Genomic DNA, 21,414 nt, shown 5'->3' with positions numbered 1-21,414 from the left:
ATCTCTTTTCTGTTCTGATACCAACTGACTTCTCCTTCCTCATACTTCCTGCTTCTTGACCAGTTCAGTCCATCTGGACCTTTTTGCTACAGTTCCCTCTACTCACACACTATTTTTTTTTAAAAACTATGTGTCTTGGTTCAAATTTCTGGGAAAGTTGGTCTGATTTATCTAGTTTCTTTTTGTGAGCAGGCCATACAGGTCTTTGTCCAGACCTTGGAGTGGTGGTCCTTTGTATCAGCTGAATGAGAATGTGAAAGTCAGTAGGGTTACATGAAAAGACATGGCCACCTGTTTAGTAGAGGCTGTGGGTAGGAAAGTGTCCCTTAGAAGGACATAGAGGGAGGGCAAGCACACTGGCTGTTACATCCACTTAATCACCCGGGGTAAGTTTCACGATAAATCAAAATTTCCAATGACAACCTCATTTCATCCACATTAAAACATTGTGAGGTATGCTTGGTTGGGATTATCTCCATTTTGTGAATGAGAAGACAAAAGTTCAGAGAGAATGGTTTGTAGAGATGAGTACAGCATTTTATTTGTACATTTTAGACTCAAAATATTAGAGATGGACAATAAGATTCTGGTCCAGCCATCTGTCCCTTCAGTTCAGTTCAGTTGCTCAGTTGTGTCCGACTCTTTGCGACCCCATGAATCGCACCACACCAGGCCTCCCTGTCCATCACCAACTCCCGGAGTCCACCCAAACTCATGTCCATTGAGTTGGTGATGCCATCCAACCATCTCATCCTCTGTCGTCCCCTTCTCCTCCTGCCCTCAATCTTTCCCAGCATCAGGGTCTTTTCAAAAGAGTCAGCTTTTCGCATCAGGTGGCCAAAGCATTGGAGTTTCAGCGTCAACATCAGTCCTTCCAATGAACACCCAGGACTGATCTCCTTTAGAATGGACTGGTTGAATCTCCATGCAGTCCAAGGGACTCTCAAGAGTCTTCTCCAACACCACAGCTCAAAAGCATCAATTCTTTCATGCTCAGTTTTCTTTATAGTCCCACTCTCACATCCATACATGACTGCTGGAAAAACCATAGTTTTTGACTAGATGGACCCTTGTTGGAAAAGTAATGTCTCTGCTTTTTAGTATGCTGTCCCATCACTTGGACCAAATACGCTCTTTACATGTATGCAGAGACCCAGAGAAATCACCATGAATTGTCCACTGTGGAATCTATTAAATTTATTTGAAACAAAATGAGTTTCAGATTTCGTTTAGTGTAAACCTTGGGAGAGTAGCAGGAGTTCACTGTTTTAACAATGTTGGCTGAATTATAATCCTGTTCTGTTTCTCCTTATACCATTTTATCGTCCCTTTACAAAGAAATCACTTGAGATTACAGAATGAAAATTTGAGACTGCAGTAGAATTTTCCTGAAATTTTCAAGAATTTTTAGCTGCTCTGTATTCCTAATCCTCAATTTAACTACTACAAGGCTTTGTTCTTCCCCACCAAGTTCCTATAGCAATCTCAAATATTCTGTGATATTGATGCTACTGAGAAATCCTGTTTATGTAGACAGCAGGCACTTTTCAAGGTCAATGACTAGACAGTGGAGAGAGAGCCCTGAGAAGGAATCCAGTCAAATGAGCCTGGAATTTTCACTTCAGCCACTGTTTAGATAGTTCTTTCTTTCTGCAACTCATCCTCCTTTATTATATCACAGTCTCTAGGTTCTCACAATACCACAGAAAATGGAACCAAAACACCGTTTTAAAAGCATGGGGAAGATTTCTATTTGTAAGATTTCCTTTTGAGACTTGGATTCAGAACAGCCATGATGTCTTTTTTATTTTTTTGTTATTTTTTGGCTGCACTCAGTGGTATATGGGACCTCAGCTTCCTGACCAGGGATTGAGCCCACACCCCATATACTTGAAGTGCAGAGTCTTAACCTCTGGACCTCCAGGGAAGTTCCCTATTTTTTCTTGATATCTTGTGTGGATCTTATGTCAATTTCTCTGGTTGCCACTCTCTTTCAGGTTTCTTTTAACACAGACTACATGGGGTACACAGAGGAGCATGTGGCTGCCAATGAATATGGGGCTTCTGGCCTGTCAGATAAAACAGGTAAATAACAAATTCTATAAAGTGTGTTCTTTTTTTTTTTTTTTTTTTAAATAGCAAAGCTGAAGTTGCTTGCTAAATGTGAGTGAAATTAAGAACTTAGGTGGAGTGTGCTGAAATAAGATTCATTTGGTTTTACAAAACACATGAGATCATCTGCAGTAATCTAGGGATTAGAGCTCAACAGTTGGAAACTACTTGGTTGGGTGTGTCCCTAAGTTTTGCATGTGAAAAGTGAAGGAGAAGAGTGGAATGTAGACTGCAGTACAGGCTGTAGTCAGGGATTTCGGATTCTAACCATGGTTCTGCTGGTAACTGGTTCCCTCACCTAAATGAGGGAACTGACTTAATTTCTCAAGGTAAGTGTTTTTGGTGATAAAAATCAAGGGTTTTGCCATATATCAACATGAATCCGCCAATTGTAAAGTTATAAAATAAATTAATTTTTAAAAAAAATCAAGGGTTTTGACTAGGTGATCACTTAAGGTCTTCTTCAGTTCAGTGATTTATGACATTTGTCACAGGAAAACCATCTTCACATTTTCTTCCTTCAGCCTGATTGCAATTTCTGAGATCATAAGTAAAACCTAATTAGCTGGCGTTGAGAAGATTATTCACAGTACACCCTAATCATCCCAGACATCTTGTTCTGTTGTTTTAATCTCTCCTGTTTTTCCCTCTGAGGAATTTGAGACTTACTCAATGCACTTCATAAACTGAGAAGTGGTACATTTTTAAAAAATTGAAATCACCTTTAAGCATTTTGCAAAAATGTATATAATTGGAGAAAGTGAAAAACTAATCTTATTTATACTTTCTTTTGTATCAATATAATAATTTAAATGCAGCACAGATTGCTTATTGTGACTCACGAGACAAGGTAGACAAGAACTATATTTATGTACTTATCTTGCCTTTAAATTAACTGCCCTCCCCCCACTTTTTGCCTGAGCCTTTGGTTGCTATAGAAACTGACATGGCCTCCAACTGAGATTCCCAGGAGACTTAATTGCAGTCCCAATTTCATAAACTCTCTATTAACCTTTGCCTAACAAATAGATATGTATACAGTGTAAAACAAGTTGGATGAATGGTTTAAAGTGATGCATATATTTTTAGGTTTTGTGTGCCCAATGTTCTCTTTCAGTCCGTTAAACATATTTATAATCCGTGTGTTAGTGTTACTGTCTCTTCCTTTTTAGAAAATGCTGGGTTTAATATATGCATATCTAAGAGATCAGGATATTTCTCAGGAAAGGTTCAGAATGGAAATTGAATGTGTCTGTATAGATTTGGATATATTTAGATATGCTGTGTGTGTGTCTCTACAACGTGTGTTTGTCTATGTTGGGCACTGTGCTTAGCATTTAATGTGTCATCTCATTTAGCTCTCTTGTCAGCTTTATGTAGCAAGTTTGGGGATGTCCACTATTTCACAGCTGAGGGACCTGAGAGGCAGTGACAACTCCCATGGCTAGTAAGTGTCAGAGCTGGAATGAGAACCCAAACTATTAGACCCCGTGTGTGAGTGCTTAGTCACTTCAGTTGTGTCCGACTCTCTGTGACGCTATGGACTGTAGCCTGCCAGGCTCCCCTGTCTATGGGGATTCTCCAGGCAAGAAGACTGGAATGGGTTGCCATTTCCTCCTCCAGGGGGTCTTCTCAGGGATCGAACCCACATCTCTTACGTCTCCTGCACTGGCAGGTAGGGTATTTACCACCAGTGTCATCCAGGAATCCCTGTTGGAGCCCAGCACTCTTAAATGTTCCATATGTATCCGTTTCTATGTTTCTAGAAGCTGCTTGGGGATTGTGTGCAGGGTTCCAGAGAAAGTCTCCTTTTCCAAGTGAATCATTCATTCATAGAGGCAGGGCAGATGGGTAAACAAGGCATAGTCCTTGGTCTCAAGGAGAGCCTGGAGGCAGGGTTGGGTTTGAATGAGAGGAGAAAACAGACATGAAAGTATAATTACAAATTGCTAAGACTTAGAAGACAGATGTCACTAGCTTAAAACCTTAGCCTTACCACTCAGTCATGTTCAGAGACACAATAGCTTGAATGTGAAATGACTGAAAAACAATTTAATCTCTATGGAGGTTTCTCTAAGAATGCCAAAGGCAGTCCTGTTTGTACAGCCTAACAACAGCGTGTTTCCTCCCCTTCCCCTATATCTCACACCTGAATTAGCTGCCATGGCATCAGGGTACAACTAATGATTCAGCACCATTTGTTGAAAGTTCTACCCTCTTTCACTGTAAGTTCCCTCAGACTGTCTCACAAACTTGGTGTGTGCTGTCTGTCTAGTTGCTCTCCAGTCCCCTCTCAGACTCATCTCTCTATTAACATCAATTGGCTTAACCTCTCTGATGACTTTCACTTTCCTTATTCTGCCATCACTCAAGTTTTGTACAATGGCTTGCTTGGGAACTGGCTAAAGGCTGGGGTTTTTCCTTAAAGGAGAGATGGGTTAGGGGAGAAGATGGCAGACACAACTCAGTATCTTAAAATCTGTGTCACAGAGGAATAAATTTTATGCAGTGGGAGACAGAGAAGGGCAGACAGACATTCTTACCTGGGGAGTGAGAGGGAGGGATTCACAGAAGCTGATCTTTTGAAGGATGATTGGGAATTTTCCAGGTAGCAAGGGGAGAGAGGTGAGAGGTCAACATATGTCAGAGTTCATTGGCATACACAGGTATAGTGTGTTTGAAGAATGTATAAATGATTCTTTTTGAGAAAAGTTGCAAATATTTAGAAGTAAGAGAAAAATATAAATGAGTTATTTTGAAAAAGACAGCTGAACTAAGAGAATGAGAGGGAATTTAGTCCAGCCTTCTTCATTTTACTGTCTAGGAGATGGAGACCTAACAATGCATTATTTTTATAATTATTGAAAAGTAATCTATTTTTCAAATGCTTTTTTAATTGAGGCATAATTAATGTACAGTTTTATATGTTTCATAACACAGTGATTCACATTTTTAAAGGTTATATTCCATTTATAGTTGTTATAGGATATTGGCTATGTTCCCTGTGTTGTACTGTATATGTATCCTTGTAGCTTATTTATTCTGTACACAGTAGTTTATTCCTCTTAATCCCTTACTGTCTTGCCCCTTCCCCCTTCTTCTCCCTATTGGTGACCATTAGTTTGTTCTCTGTATCTGTGAGTCTGTTTCTTTTTTATTATATATGCAGTAGTTTGTTGTATATTTTAGATTTCACATATAAATGCTTATCATAAAGTATTTTTTTTTCCATCTGCCTATTTTCAGTTAGCCTAATACCCTCCAAGTCCATGCATATTTTTGCAAATAGCAAAATTTCATTCTATTTTATGGCTGAGTGACATGTATAGTGGGCTTCCCGTGTGGCGCTAGTGGTAAAGAACCCTCCTGCTAATGCAGGAGCCTTAGGAGATGCAGGTTCAATCTCTGGGCCAGGTAAATCCCCTGGAGGAGGGCACGGCAACCCATTCCAGTGTTCTTGCCAGGAGAATCCCATGGACAGAGGAGCCTGCAGACTACAGTCCATGGGGTCTCAAAGAGTCGAACATGACCTGGTGACTGAACAACATCAACAACCCAGGAGTATAATTATTGAGCCATGTGGTCATTCTATTTTTAGTTTTTTGAAGAACCTCCATACTGTTTTCTATAGTGCCGGCATCAATTTACATCCTCACTATTAATGTAGGAGGGTTCGTTTTTCTCCACATCCTCACCAGAATTTGTTATTTGTGTTCTTTTTGATGGTAGCCATTCTGACAGGTTTGAGGTGATTTCTCACTATGGTTTTGAATTGCATTTCTCTGATGATTAATGATGCTGGATGTCTTTTCATGAACTTATTGGCCATCTGTATGTCTTCTTTTGAAAAATGTCTGTTCAGGTCTTCTGCCTCTTTTAAAATCAGATTGTGTGTGTGTGTGTGTGTGTGTGTGTGTGAGTTTCTGATGTTGAGTTATATGAGCTGTTATATATTTTACATATTAGCCCCTTGCCAATCATATTATTTAGAAATATTTTCTTCCATTCTGTGGGTTGTCTTTTCATTTTGTTTATGGTTTCCTTTGCTGTGCAGGTGGTTTTAATTTTAATTAGATCCCATTTGTTCATTTTTGTTTTTATTTTCATTACTCTAGGAGGTAGATTTCAAAAGATATTGCTGTGATTTATCTCAAAGAATATTCTTCCTCTCTTTTCCTCTAGGAGTTTTATAGTATCTGGCCTTGCATTTAGATATTTAATCTATTTTGAGTTTATTTTTGTGAATGGTATTAGAGGATGTCCTAATTTCATTCTTTTTCATGTAGCTGTCCAGTTTTCCCACCACCACTTCCTGAAGAGACTGTCTTTTCTCCATTGTATATTCTTGCTTCTTTTGTTGGAGATTAATTGATCACAGTCACATGGGCTTATTTATGGGCTTTATATCCTGTTCCATTGATCTGTATTTCTATTCTTGTATCAGTACCATATTGTTTACATGACTGTAGCTTTGTAGTATAGTCTGAAGCCAGGGTCTTCAGATTATATAGTATAGTCCTCCAGCTCAATTTTTCTTTCTCAGGATTGCTTTGACTATTTTGGGTCATTTGTGTTTCCATACAAATTAAAAATTTTTTTTGCTCTAGGTACGTGAAAAATGCCACTGGTAATTTGATAGGGATGACATTGAATCTGTAGATTGCCTTGGGTAGTTTAGTCATTTTGACAATATTGATTCCAATCCAAGAACATGGTGTATCTTTCAGTCTGTTTGTGTCATCTTCGATTTCTTTCATCAGTGTCTTACAGTTTTCAAAGTACAAATGTTTGTCCTCCTTCAGTTCAGTTCAGTTCAGTTGCTCAGTCATGTCCGACTCTTTGCGACCCCATGAATTGCAGCATGCCAGGCCTCCCTATCCATCACCAGCTCCCGGAGTTCACCCAAACTCATGTTCTTCGAGTTGGTGATGCCATCCAGCCGTCTCATCCTCTGTTGTTCCCTTCTCCTCCTGCCCCCAATCCCTCCCAGCATCAGAGTCTTTTCCAGTGAGTCAACTCTTCGCATGAGGTGACCAAAGTATTGGAGTTTCAGCTTTAGCATCAGTCCTTCCAAAGAACACCCAGGAATGATCTCCTTGAGAATGGACTGGTTGAATCTCCTTGCAGTCCAAGGAACTCTCAAGAGTCTTCTCCAACACCACAGTTCAAAAGCATCAATTCTTCAGCACTCAGTTTTCTTCACAGTCCAACTTTCACATCCATACATGACCACAGGAAAAACCATAGCCTTGACTAGATGGACCTTTGTTGGCAAAGTAATGTCTCTGCTTTTGAATATGCTGTCTAGGTTGGTCATAACTTTCCTTCCAAGGAGTAAGCGTCTTTTAATTTCATGACTGCAATCACCATCTGCAGTGATTTTGGAGCCCCCAAAAATAAAGTCTGACACTGTTTCCACTGTTTCCCCATCTATTTCCCATGAAGTGATGGGACCAAACGCCATCATCTTAGTTTTCTGAATGTTGAGCTTTAAGCCAACTTTTCACTCTCCTCTTTCACTTTTATCAAGAGGCTTTTTAGTTCCTTTTTACTTTCTTCCATGGTGTCATCTGCATATCCGAGGTTATTGATATTTCTCCCGACAATCTTGATTCCAGCTTGTGCTTCTTCCAGCCCAGCATTTCTCATGATGTACTCTGCATATAAGTTAAATAAGCAGGGTGACAATATACAGCCTTGATGTACTCCTTTTCCTGTTTGGAACCAGTCTGTTGTTCCATGTCCAGTTCTAACTGTTGCTTCCTTGATCTGCATATAGGTTTCTCAAGAGGCAGGTCAGAGGTAGGCTTATTCCTTGGTATTCTTTCTTTCTTTATTTTTTTGCCACTCCATATGGCATACAAGATCTTAGTTCCTCTGTGGGGAAGTCCAGAATCTTAACCCCTGAACAACCAGGGAAGTCCACCTAGATATTTTATTCTTTTTGATGTGATGGTAAGTGGGATTGTTTCCTTGATTTCTGTTTCTGATCTTTTGTTTTTACTACAGTAAAGAAATTTCTGTGTATTAATTTTTTATCCTGAAATTTTACTGAATTCTTTGATGACCTCTAGTAGTTTTCTGGTAACATCTTTAGGATTTTCTATGTAAAGCATCATGTTATCTGTAAACAGTGATGGTTTGACTTCTCTTCTAATTTGGATTCCTTTTATTATTATTATTATTTTTGTCTTCTCTGACTGTCATGGCTTTGACTTACAAAACTGTGTTGAATATAAGTAGTGAGAATGGACATCCTTGTTTCATTTCTGATCTTAAAGGAAATACTTTGTTTTTCAGTATTGATGATGATGTTATCTGTGGGTTTGTCATATATGGCTTTTATTATGCTGAGGTAGATTCCCTCTATGCCCATTTTCTAAAGAGTTTTTAATCATAAGTTGGCATGGAATTTTGCAAAAGCTTTTTCTGCATCTTCTAAGATGATCTTATGGTTTTTGTTCTTCACTTTGTTAATGTGTATCACACTGATTGATTTGCAGATACTGAAGAATCCTTACATCTCTGGGATAAATTACACTTGATTATAGTGTTTTGTTATCCTTTTACTGTATTATTGGGTTCAGTTTGCTAGTATTTTGTTGAGGATTTCTGCATCAGTGTTCATCAATGATATTGGCCTGTAATTTTCTTTTCTTGTCATATCTTTGTCTGGTTTTGGTATCAAGGTAATGGTGGCCTCATAGAATGAGTCTGGATGTGTTCCTTCCTCTGCAATTTTTTGGAAGAGTTTTAGAAGGACAGGGGTTAACTCTTCTGTAAATGTTTAATAGAATTTGCCTGTGAAGCCATCTGGTCCTGGACTTTTGTTTGTTGGAAGTTTTTAAATCACAGTTTGTATTAGAGTACTTGTTATTGGACTGTTCATTTTCTTTTTCTTCCTGGTTCAGTCTTGGAAGGTTGGTTACCTTTCTAAGAATTTGTCCATTTCTTCTAGGCTGTCCAATTTTTTGGCATGTAGTTGCTTGTAGTTGTCTCTCATGATCTTTGTGTTATTGTGGTATCTGTTGTAACTTCCATGTCTGATTTTATTGACTTGAGCCCTTTCCTTTGTTTTCTTGATAGGTCTGACTAAAGGTATTTTTTCCTTTTTCTTTTTTTATTGAAGGATAATTGCTTTACAGAATTGTGTTGTTTTCTGTCAAACCTCAACATGAATCAGCCATAGGTATACATATATCCCCACCCTTTTGAACCTCCCTCCCATCTCCCTCCCCGTCCCACCCCTCTAGGTTGATACAGAGCCCCTGTTTGAGTTTCCTGAGCCATACAGCAAATTCCCATTGGCTCTCTATTTTACATATGGTAATGCAAGTTTCCAGTTATTCTGTCCATACATCTCACCCTCTCCTCCCCTCTCCCTGTGTCCATAAGTCTGTTCTCTATGTCTCTTTCTCCATTGCTGCCCTGTAAGTAAATTCTTCAGTACCATTTTTCTAGATTCCATATATGTGCATTAGAATATATTTATCTTTCTCTTTCTGACTCACTTCACTCTGTATAATAAGTTCTAGGTTCATCCACCTCATCAAAATTGACTCAAATGTGTTCCTTTTTATAGCTGAGTAATATTCCATTGTATATATGTACCACAACTTCCTTTTCCATTCATCTGTTGATGGACATCTAGGTTGCTTCCATGTTCTAACTATTGTAAATAGTGCTGCAATGAACAGTAGGATACTTGTGTTTGTTCCTTCATTTGTGTAGTATTTCTCTGCCTTTTCATTTTTTAAAAAATTTATTGTGTTTGAGGTCTCCTTTTCCCAGGCTTCAAGGTTGAATTCTTTCTTCCTTTTGGTTTCTGCCCTCCTAAGGTTGGTCCAGCAGTTTGTGTAAGCTTTGTATGGGGTGAGATTTGTGCTGAGTTTTTGTTGTTTGTTTTTCCTCTGATGGTCAAGGCTGAGTGAGGTGGTAATCCTGTCTGCTGATAATTTGGTTTGTATTTTTTTATTATTATTTTTTTTAATTAATGCTTTTATTCATTGAAATCTATTATTTCTCTAATGTATTTGTTTTCTTTTTTACTTTACAATATTGTAGAAAGCTGTGGTACATATACACAATGGAGTATTACTCAGCCATTAAAAAGAATACATTTGAATCAGTTCTAATGAGGTGGATGAAACTGGAGCCTATTATACAGAGTGAAGTAAGCCAGAAAGAAAAGCATCAATACAGTATGCTAATGCTTATATATGGAATTTAGAAAGATGGTAACGACAACCCTGTATGCGAGACAGCAAAAGAGACGCAGATGTATAGAACAGTCTTTTGGACTCTGGGAGCAGGGGGGGATTATTTGGGAACGGCATTGAAACATGTATGATATCATATAAGAAACGAATCGCCAGTCCAGGTTTGATGCAGGATAGAGGAAGCTTGGGGCTGGTGCACTGGGATGTATTTTTTTGTTGTTGTTTAGATGAGGCATCCTGCACAGGGTGCTATTGGTGGTTGGTTGATGCTGGGTCTTGTATTCAAGTGGTTTCCTTTGTGTGAATTCTCACTATTTGATACTCCCTAGGAATGAAGCACAATCTGGAATCAAGATTGTCAGGAGAAATATCAATAACCTCAGATATGCAGATGCTGCTGCTGCTAAGTCGCTTCAGTCGTGTCCCACTCTGTGCAACCCCATAGACGGCAGCCTACCAGGCTCTTCCGTTCCTGGGATTCTCCAGGCAGGAACATTGGAGTGGGTTGCCATGTCCTTCTCCAATGCATGAAAGTGAAAAGTGAAAGTGAAATCCCTCAGTCATATCTGACTCTTCACGACCCCATGGACTGCAGCCTACCAGGCTCCTCTGTCCATGGGATCTTCCATGCAAGGGTACTGGATTGGGTTGCCATTGCCTTCTCCAGATATGCAGATGACACCACCCTTAAGGCAAAAAGCGAAGAACTAAAAGAGCCTCTTGAGGAAAGTGAAAGAGGAGAGTGAAAAAATTGGTTTCTGAGTTCAGCATTCAGAAAACTAACATCATGGCATCTGGTCCCATCGCTTCATGGTAAATAGATGGGAAAACAGTGAGAGACTTTTTCTTTTGGAGTTCCAAAATCACTGCAGATGGTGACTGCAGCCATGAAATTAAAAGATGCTTGCTTCTTGGAAGAAAAGCTATGACCAACCTAGCTGCTGCTGCTACTGCTGCTAAGTTGCTTCAGTCGTATTTGACTCTGTGTGACCCCATGGACAGCAGCCCAGCAGGCTTCCCCATCCCTGGGATTCCCAAGTCAAGAACACTGGAGTGGGTTGCTATTTCCTTCTCCAATGCATGAAAGTGAAGAGTGAAAGTGAAGTCGCTCATTTGTGTCTGACTCTTAGCGACCCCATGGGCTGCAGCCCACCAGGCTTCTCCGCCCATGGGATTTTCCAGGCAAGAGTACTGGAGTGGGGTGCTATTGCCTTCTACAGCATATTAAAAAGCAGAGACATTACTTTGCCAACAAAGGTCCATCTAGTCAGAGCTATGGTTTTTCCAGTAGTCATGTATGGATGTGAGAGTTGGACTATAAAGAAAGCTGAGTGCCAAAGAATTGATGCCTTTGAACTGTGATGTTGGAGAAGACTCTTAAGAGTCCCTTGGACTACAAGGAGATCCAACCAGACCATCCTAAGGGAAGTCAGTCCTGAATATTCATTGGAAGGACTGATGCTGAAGCTGAACCTCCAATACTTTGCCCACCTGATGTGAAGAACCAACTCATTTGAAAAGACCCTGATGCTGGGAAAGATTGAAGGCAGCAGAAGGGGATGACAGAGGATGAGATGGTTGGATGGCATCACCGACTCAAGGGACATGAGTTTGAGTAAACTCTGGGAGTTGGTAACGGACAGGGAGGCCTGGCGTGCTGCAGTGCATGGGGCACAAAGAGTTTGACATGACTGAGCGACTGAACTGAACTGAGGGTTAGTTCTCTGGTAGTCTAAGGTCTTAGAGTCAGTGTTCCCACTCCAAAGGCTTAGGTCTTGATCTCTGGCCAAGAATGAAGATTCCACAAGTGGCTTATTATGGCATTAAGTGAGATTAAGACAAACATCCAAAAACAGGAAACCAAAGATGAACCCCAGACAAATGGCAGTTACAAAATCAGGCAAATAATAATTAAAATAATGGAACATACACATATACATATATACCGATGAGCAAAGTCAAAACAGTCCAACAAAAATAAAGTACAATAGATTGACCTGGAGAACAAAGGAAATCAAAAATTATATTTACCAGTTAATAGCAAGACTAACTAAAGCATGAACTGGAAAGCAAATCTAAAGCAAGATGCCAAGTGGGTAATAAAGCAATGAAAACAAAACTAACAAATATGTTGAGAGGAAAGGAAAGAAAGAATAGATGTGCGAAGGTAAATAGAGGTAGATGAAGAAGATTTATAATATATTAAAGATTAACTAGAAGGGGAAAAGAACAGTAGGAAGGCAAACAAAGAAATAAATGTAGAGAAAATATAATAGGTTTAAAAAAAATTAAAAGTTAAAATTATAAAAAAGAGAAAAGAAAAAAAATGGAAGAAGAAAGAAAATAGGGGGAAAAAAACCCCCCACAGAACTGCAAAAACCCAATGTAGATGCAGAAGTTTATAACAACAATAAAAATTGTGCCTGAATATACACATACACATATACACCCATAAGCAAAATCAGAACAGTCCAACAAAAGTACAATAGATTGACACAGTGAATAAAGGAAACCAAAAATTATGTCTACCAGAACAAAACTAACTAAAGCACAAACTGGAAAACAAAACTAACACACGGTGCCAATTGGGGAATAAAGCAAGGAAAAGAAAACTAACAAATATGTTTGAGAGGAAAGAAAAGAAAGAAACAATAGCTATGCAAAGTTAAATAGAGGTAGATAAAGAAGATTTATATACATTAAATATTAACTGCAAGGGGAAAAGAATAGTAGGAAAAGCAAACAAAAGAATAAATGTAGAAAAAAGAAAAATATGTTAAAAAAATTAAAATTAAAAAAAGAGAAAAGAAAAAAGGAAAACTCCTCAGAACTGCAAAAGCCCAATGTAGAGGCAGGAGTTTGTAACACCAATAAAAAAATGTGAATGAGGAAAAAAGAGAGAAAGAAAGCTCAAAAGCTGAATTAGATTTCATAGTGCCAATAAAATCAACAACTACAACAGAGGGGGAAAAAAAGGAGAAAAAAGAAAAAAATCCAAAAGAATCTATGCTGCTACTGCTAAGTCGCTTCAGTCGTGTCCGACTCTGTGCGACCCCAGAGATGGCAGCCCACCAGGCTCCCCCGTCCCTGGGATTCTCCAGGCAAGAACACTGGAGTGGGCTGCCATTTCCTTCTCCAATGCATGAAAGTGAAAAGTGAAAGTCAAGTAGAACCAGTCAAAACATAGAATAACACATGTTTTTCTTGAGTCACTGCTGTCAGAGTCCTTCCCTTGCTGAGAGTCACAATCTACCTCACCTCCCTAGGATGCCCTCCAATGCTGTGGTGATCTCTGGACCTGTTGTGGGGGCAGCTCAGATTCTAATGTGGTCCTACTCCTCTGTGTTCTTGTCTCCAGTGTCCACAGCTATCAGAACTAGTGAGTTTTCTTTTGTGGGAGCTCTCAATGACCTTTTATATATTCAATAGACACAGAGTCTGCCTAGTTGATCATCTGGATTTAATCTGCAGCTTGTACAGCTGGCGGGGAGGTTTTGGGTCTTCTTCCTTAGCCACACTGCCCCTGGGTTTCAATTGTAGCTTTATTTCCACCTCTGCATGTGGGCCATCCACTGGGGTTTGCTCCTGAGGCTGCCCTGGAGGACTCGGGTTTGCCCCTGTGAGGTGTGGAGGTGGTGCAGCTGCTTGGGTTGCAGGGGTTCTGGCAGCACCAGGTACTCAGGGGAGTTGGTGTCTAGGGCAGCAGGAAATATAGTGCTCTAGAGGGTATGGCAACCAGTATTGGCTAATACACTCCAGTATTCTTGCCTGGAGAATCCCCCCGGCCTCCCTGACAGAGAAGCCTGGCAGGCCACAGTCTACAGGGCTGCAAAGAGTTGGACACAACCAAAGAGACCCTGTGTGCATAGATGCAAGACTTTTTTTGCCTGTGGCAGCTCTGCCCCAGTGAGAGTTGAGCATGAAGGTGGCCCAGCTGCTTGGCTTGTGGGGACCCTGGCGGTGCTGGTGTGCAGGGACATGCACTGCTTTCGCATGAGTTATGGCCCTATCAGAGTCTTTTTCTCGAGCCTCTTGTAGTTGGTGATCAGAAGGCCTCTTTGGCCAATCTTTCTCAGTAGCTCCGCCCATTCAGGCACATACAGGGCCCCCCCGACTGGGGTCCTACTCTGTAGTTCAGTGTATCGGGCATTTGATGGGCCAGCCTCTCTATTGTTCAGCTGCTAATGCTGGCGTGTGGGGGGAGAGAGGCTATGGTGATGGCTCCATCCCCTACATGTGACTTAGCAGTATCGCCTTGCTTCCATGGCTGCCCAGCTTTCCTCCACAGGCATTTCCCACCACAATCTCCTCCCTCACATCCCCTCTGTCAGTCTCTCCGCAGTCAACAGCAGCCCTCACCCTGGGATTGCCCCACAATCCCTAAACTCGAGCTCCTAGCTGCTGCACTTTCCAGGGGATCTATCCCTGGAAATATCTATCCCTGGTTCTCCGAAAAGATAAATAAAATTGATAAACCTTTAGTCAGAAGAACAAGATGGCGGAGTAGGTGGATGGGATATTTATCCCTATCTGGGGTATTTATGGCTGCAGCAAGGACTGTCTGATTCTCATTCCATTTAGGCTGCCACAGATCAGCTGTTTCACACTCAGCCTTAAATGTTTCTCCTCTGACTCAGACAATTGCCCCAATGTGGGATCAGACCTTTGCTTCAGTTCCCCCACCCACGGAGGGCAGGTCCAGTCCTGCTAACACTCCTGGTTTGCCCCCTAGTTCTTTCATTCTACTGAGTTTTGCATGGGTCTATATATTCTTTTCCTCTGCAGACAGGTACTCTCAGCTGGTATTCTGCATGCACTTCTGTGTCTGAAGGTGTATTCCTGATGTAGCCATGGAGAGAGACGTACTCCACGTTCACCTACTCCTCTGCCGTCTTGTTCTCCTGACTAAATGTTTATCAATTTTGTTTATCTTTTCAGAGAACCAGCTTTTAATTTCCTTGGCTTCTTTTTGTTGTTGTTGTTTTCTTGATTTCTATTTCATTTATTTCTGCTCTCATCTTTATGATTTGTTCCCTTCTACTCACTTTGGTTTTTTTTTTCCCCCTCACTTTGGGTTTTGTTTATTCTTCTGAATCTAGTTGCTTTACGTAAAAAGCAATACTTTTAGTGGGGTGATGAAAAACTGCTTTAGAACTGTAGTAAGTTCAGAAAAAATCAAGATGACTTTAAGTTTTATCTGATTTACATTCAGAATGAGAACACTTTATTTGAATCCTTTGGAAAAAAAATGTATGTTTCTACAACCAAGTGTTTTGCAGAACTAAACAGAAGGCTGCCATTAGAAAATAGTCATTATTTTTTGAGCCACTGAAATCTTAACATATCAGCATATTTGAGGTGTAGGACCATTGGAAAGTTTTTCAGATTCTTCATTTAAAGAATGATTGAGCATGAGAGGAAACCAGATGGGCTTCATATAGTCTACCCTTTGGATGTCATAGATACTAAAAATTAAACATTACTATCAAACTTCAGAAACATTACTTTGCTGACAAAGGTCCATCTATTCAAAACTATGGTTTTTCCAGTAGTCATGTATGAATGTGAGAGTCACACCATAAAGAACGCTGAGTGCCAAAGAATTGATGCTTATGAACTGTGATGTTGGAGTATACTCTTCAGAGTCTCTTGCACTGCAAGGAGATCTGACCAGTCCATCCTAAAGGAAATCAGTCCTGAATATTCATTGAAAGGACTGATACTGAAGCTGAAACTCCAATACTTTGGCCACTTGCTGTGAAGAACTGAGTTACTGGAAAACACACTGCTGCTAGGAAAGACTGAAGGTAGGAGGAGAAGGGGATGACAGAGAATGAGATGTTTGGATGGCATCACTGTCTCAATGGACATGGGTTTGGGCAAACTCTGGGAGTTGTTGATGGACAGGGAGGCCTGGTGTACTGCAGTCCATAGGATTGCAAAGAGTTGGACATGACTGAGTAACTGAACTGATCTATTTGTGATTCTGATGCTTGAAGAACTCCACTTCTATGAAATATGAGGCCTTGAGAGCAAAGTTATGTAAACAACAGAGATAGTACAAAGGAAATTAGCATAGATGTGGTCCCTGTTATTACCACATGTGTAAACTCATGTGTAAACAAAAATTTGAACTTGATTTTTTTTTCCCTTCTCAACTGAAGAAATAAGAAATGGATGATTCAGTGGGGAAATGATTGTGCATTTCAGCAGTCTGCCTCCCATGAGAAATTTGTAAGGTCTAACAGAATGTCATAGCATTGTTGTAGCTGAGAAAAAAAATATTAAAGAAATATGTTACTATTGTTGTTTTTCAGTCGCTAAGTTGTGTCCAGCTCTTTACCAACCTGTGGACTTCAGCACATCAGACTTCCCTATCCTTCACTATCTGCTGGGGTTTCCAAAACTCATGTCCGTTGACTCTGATGCCATCCACCACCTCATCCTCTGTCGTCCCCTTCTCTTCCTGCTCTCAATCTTTCCTGGCATCAGGATCTTTTCCAGTGAATCTGCTGTTCTCATCAGGTGGCCAAACTGTTGAAACTTCAGCATCAGTCCATCCAATGAATACTCACTGTTGATTTCCTTTAGGAATGACTGGTTTGACCTCCTTGCTGTCCAAGAGACTCCCAAGAGTCTTCTCAACCACTTCAGTTGGAAAGCATCAGTTCTTCAGCACTCACCCTTCTTTATGGTCCAAGTCTCACATCCATACATGACTAGTGGAAAAACCATAGCTTTGACTATGCAGACCTTTGTCAGCTAAGTAATGTCTCTGCTTTTTAGCTTGCTGTCTAGGTTTGTCGTGGCTTTCCTTCCAAGAAGCAAGCGTCTTTTAATTTCATGCTGTTGTCCGTGTCCACGGTGATTTTGGAATCCAAGAAAATAAAATCTGTCACTGCTTCCACTTTTCCCCTATCTATATGCCATGAAGGGATAGGACTAGATGCCGTGATCTTAGTTTTTTGAATGTTGAGTTTTAAGTCAGCTTTTTCACTCACCTCTTTCATCTTCATCAAGAGGCATTTTAGTTTCTCTTCTCTTTATGCAATTAGGGTGGTGTCATCTGCATATCTGAGGTTGTTGATATTTCTCCCTGAAATCTTGATTATTCATTCAGCCCAGCATTTCCCATAATGTACTCTGCATTTAAGTTAAATAAACAGGTGACAATATATACCCTTGATGTACTTCTTTTCCAATTTTGAACCAGTTTGTTGTTTACTGTCCGGTTCTAACTGTTGCTTCTTGACCTGCATACAGGTATCTCAGCAGACAGGCAAGGTAGTCTGGTATTCCCATCTCTTTCAGAATTTTCCATTGTTTGTTGTGATCCACACAGTCGAAAGCTCTAGAGTAGTCAGTGAAACAGAAGTAGATTTTTTTTTTGGAATTCCTTTGCTTTTTTTTATGATTCAGTGGATACTGGCAATTTGCTTTCTGGTTCCTCTACCTTTTCTAAATCCAACTTGAACATCTGGAAGTGCTTGGTTTACATTACTGCTGAAGCCTCAGTTGAAGAATTTTGAGCATTACCTTGGCTAGAATGTGAAATGAGCACAGTTGTACAGTAGTTTGAGCATTCTTTGGCATTGCTTTTCTTTGGGATTGGAATGAAAACTGACCTTTTCCAGTCCTGTGGCCACTGCTGAGGTTTTCAAATGTGCTGGCATATTGAGTGCAGTGCTTTCACAGCATCATCTTTTAGGATTTGAAATAGCTCAGTTGGAATTCCATCACCTCCACTGGCTTTCTTCATTGTAATGCTTCCTAAGGCCCACTTGACTTTGCACTCCAGGATGTCTGGTTCTAGGTGAGTCATCACACCATGGTCCTGGTTATCCAGGCCATTAAGATCTTTTTTGTATGGTTCTGTGTATTCTTGCTACCTCTTCTTAATATCTTCTTCTTCTATTAGGTCCTTGCTATTTCAGTCCTTTATTGTGCCCATCTTTGCATGAAATGTTCCCTTGGTATCCAGTTTTCTTGAAGAGATCTCTAGTTTTCCCATTCTGTTGTTTTCCTCTATTTCTTTGCATTGCTCACTTTAGAAAGCTTTCTTATCTCTCCTTGCTGTTTTCTAGAACTCTGCATTCAGGTGGGTATATCTTTCCCTTTCTTCTTGCTTTTCACTTTTCTTCTTTTCTCAGCTATTTGTAAGGCCTCCTCAGACAACCGCTTTTCCTTCTTGCATTTTTTTCCCTTTGGGTTGGTTTTGGTTTCAGTCTCCTGTACAGTGTTACAGACCTCCATCCATAGTTCTTCAGGCACTCTGTCTACCAGATCTAATCCCTTGAATTTATTCATCACCTCTTCACTGTATAGATTATAAGGGATTTGATTTAGGTCATAAGTGAATGGCTTGGTAGTTTTCCCTACTCTCTTCAATTTAAGCCTGAATTTTACAATTAGGAGCTGATTATCTGAGCCACAGTCAGCTCCAGGTCTTGTTTTTGCTGACTGTATAGAGCTTCTCCATATTCAGTGCAAAGAAAATAATCAGTCTGATTTTGTTATTGACCATTTGTTGATGTTCATACTTGCTCTCATGCATGCTAAATTGCTTCAGTCATGTCTGACTCTTTGTGACCCTATGAACTGTAGCCTGCCAGGCTCCTCTGTCCATGGGATTCTCTAGGCAAGAATGCTAGAGTGGGTTGCTATGCCCTTCTCCAGGGGATCTTCCCGACCCAGGGATTGAACTCCTGTCTCTTACATGTCATGCTTTGGCGGGCATGTTCTTTACCACTGGAGCCATCTGGGAAGCACTGGTGATCCATTTTAGAGTCATTTCTTGTGTTGTTGGAAAAAGGTGTTTGCTATGACCACTGTGTTCTCTTGACAGAACTCTGTTAGCTTTTGCCCTGCTTCATTTTGTACTCCAAGGCCCTTGCCTATTACTCCAGATATCTCTTGACTTCCTACTTTTGCATTCCACTCCCCTATGATGAAAATGTCTTTTTTTGGTGTTAGTTCTAGAAGGTCTTGTAGGTCTTCATAGAAGGTCTTGTTGGTCAACTTCAACTTCTTTGGATTACTGTGACATTGAATGGTTTGCCTTGGAAAATGAACTGAGATCATTCTGTTGTTTTTTTGTTGCACCAAGTACTGCATTTCGGACTCTTTTGTTGACTGAGGATTTCTGATTAGTTACAGGGAAATGCTAATTTCTGTGGAAGCACATTAATCTTTTGACTTTAAAGCTTCTGAAGTGATGCACCGAAGCCTACAGAAATTGAGGCTAAATATCTATGTTTTACCCTGCGGTTGGAACTTTTCTTCTTACCTCTCCTCAGAGTGCTGATTAAACTCATCATCATTATCCGTTTCTGCTTAATCAAATATTTATTGACCATTGAGTCTGTGTGAGGGATGCAGAACAATATTTTTTAAGACACAATCTTTTAAATAAATGATTTTATAATATAACTGAGGAGATGATTATACTTGGTTGGATAGTATTCCTCCCATCCCCACCCCAAATGTCCCGAAACCTCTGAGTGTGACTTTATTTGGAAATAGAGTTGTTACAAATGTTAATAAGAAGTCATATGGAAGTAGGCTGGGCACTTAATCCAAAATCACTGGTGTCATTATACAGCACAGAGACACAGAGACATAGGGAGGGGTGCCATGTGAAGAGGGCAGATACTGGAGTGATGAGTCCATAAGCCAAAGAATCTGAGGTTTTGCTGATCACAACTGGTACTCTGAGAAAGGTATGGAACAGATCCTGCTCTAGTGCCTTCAGAGAGCGCATGGCCCTCAGGACACCTTGATCTTAGACTTCTAGCTTCAACCCTGTGAGAGGAAATATTTTCTCTGTTTTGAGCCACTAAGTTTGCGGCACTTTTGTGATAGCTGCCTTAAAAAACAAACACAATAGACATAAAAAATAAAGCTCCTATTATTAAGCCCTGGCTGTACTCCAGGTTCCCTGTGTTCTAGCTGTTTTCTGCTCTATGGTATTATCACCATCACCCTTGGAGGAGCAAACTGAAAGTTAAGAGATGCTTAACAATTTTTTCAGTATCACTCAGCAAGTAGTTCGGAGAAGGCGATGGCACCCCACTCCAGTACTCTTGCCTGGAAAATCCCATGGACAGAGGAGCCTGGTGGGCTGCAGTCCATGGGGTCGCTAAGAGTCAGACACGACTGAGGGACTTCACTTTCACTTTTCACTTTTCACTTTCATGCATTGGAGAAGGAAATGGCAGCCCACTCCAGTGCTCTTGCCTGGAGAATCCCAGGGATGGGGAAGCCTGGTGGGCTGCCGTCTATGGGGTCGCACAGAGTCCGACACGACTGAAGCGACTTAGCAGCAGCAGCAGCAGCAGCAGCAGCAAGTAGTTCTAACCCTTGTCACCTAACCATGGAAAGAAGCCCATGTGGGCAGGCAGGAGGCAAAATGACAAGCAGGCAGGGGTAGACCTTAAAGCTGGCAGTAGCCTAGGTTCCATGAAGAGTGATGAAACTAACTGAAGTTAGTGGAGAAACTAACTGAAGTCCGTCTATAGGACTGGCCATTTCAGCAACACAAAGGATCAGATTGTGACAGCAGGCAGCTGCATGGACACATCTCTAGTGCGTTCTGCTGAGTGAAAGAAGCCACACACAAACGAGTACGTATACGATTTCATCTATACAAAGTTCCAGACAAGGAAAAACTAGTCAGTAGTGGAAGAAGGTAAAAGCAGTGGTTTCCAACTCTGTAGTAGATGCTCGGTTGGGAATTTGACAGCGAGGTCCCTGACAAAAGGAGGGTGTGTGCCTAATCTTAGGTGGTCTCCTAACCTGGATGAGCCTGATCAGGGTGAGACCCTTTAATCTTGCCTCAGGTGGTTTCCTTGCTGCTTCTCCTTTGATTAGCAACTGTTCTACACTTTGGAACTCAGAGAAGGTCATGGAAGCTGGAGTCTGGCCTACAAGGAATGGGGGACAAAAGGCTTCCATGCTCAGGAGCCTTACAGGGCCCTGCTTGGCATTAATCTGAACATAAAGCACAATTCACATGGTAGAGTCTGCACGAGCCATTGACCTAGCAAACTCATGCTGAAAGTTTGGAACTACCACAGGGACTTCA

At 40.7% G+C, this 21,414-nt stretch overlaps 1 long non-coding RNA gene across 2 annotated transcripts in view; it reads left to right on the top strand.

Annotated features, from left to right (window-relative positions):
- LOC129658900 (uncharacterized) overlaps positions 1-13,506 on the top strand; it is a 53,383-nt gene extending 39,877 nt beyond the window's left edge. Inside the window, exons 3-4 of one of the 2 annotated variants that reach the window (XR_008717572.1) lie at positions 1,998-2,085; positions 10,661-13,506. This is a non-coding gene — a long non-coding RNA (uncharacterized LOC129658900). The remainder of the gene's footprint in view (positions 1-1,997; positions 2,086-10,660) is intronic. The other variant, XR_008717574.1, reaches the window with a different exon arrangement.
- Positions 13,507-21,414: the final 7,908 nt, after the last annotated feature.

The sequence above is a fragment of the Bubalus kerabau genome, chromosome 1, assembly GCF_029407905.1.
Source record: "Bubalus kerabau isolate K-KA32 ecotype Philippines breed swamp buffalo chromosome 1, PCC_UOA_SB_1v2, whole genome shotgun sequence".
NCBI lineage: Eukaryota > Metazoa > Chordata > Mammalia > Artiodactyla > Bovidae > Bubalus > Bubalus kerabau.
The sequence above is the reverse complement of the archived record's forward strand: the minus strand, read 5'-3'. Positions and strand labels throughout refer to the sequence as shown.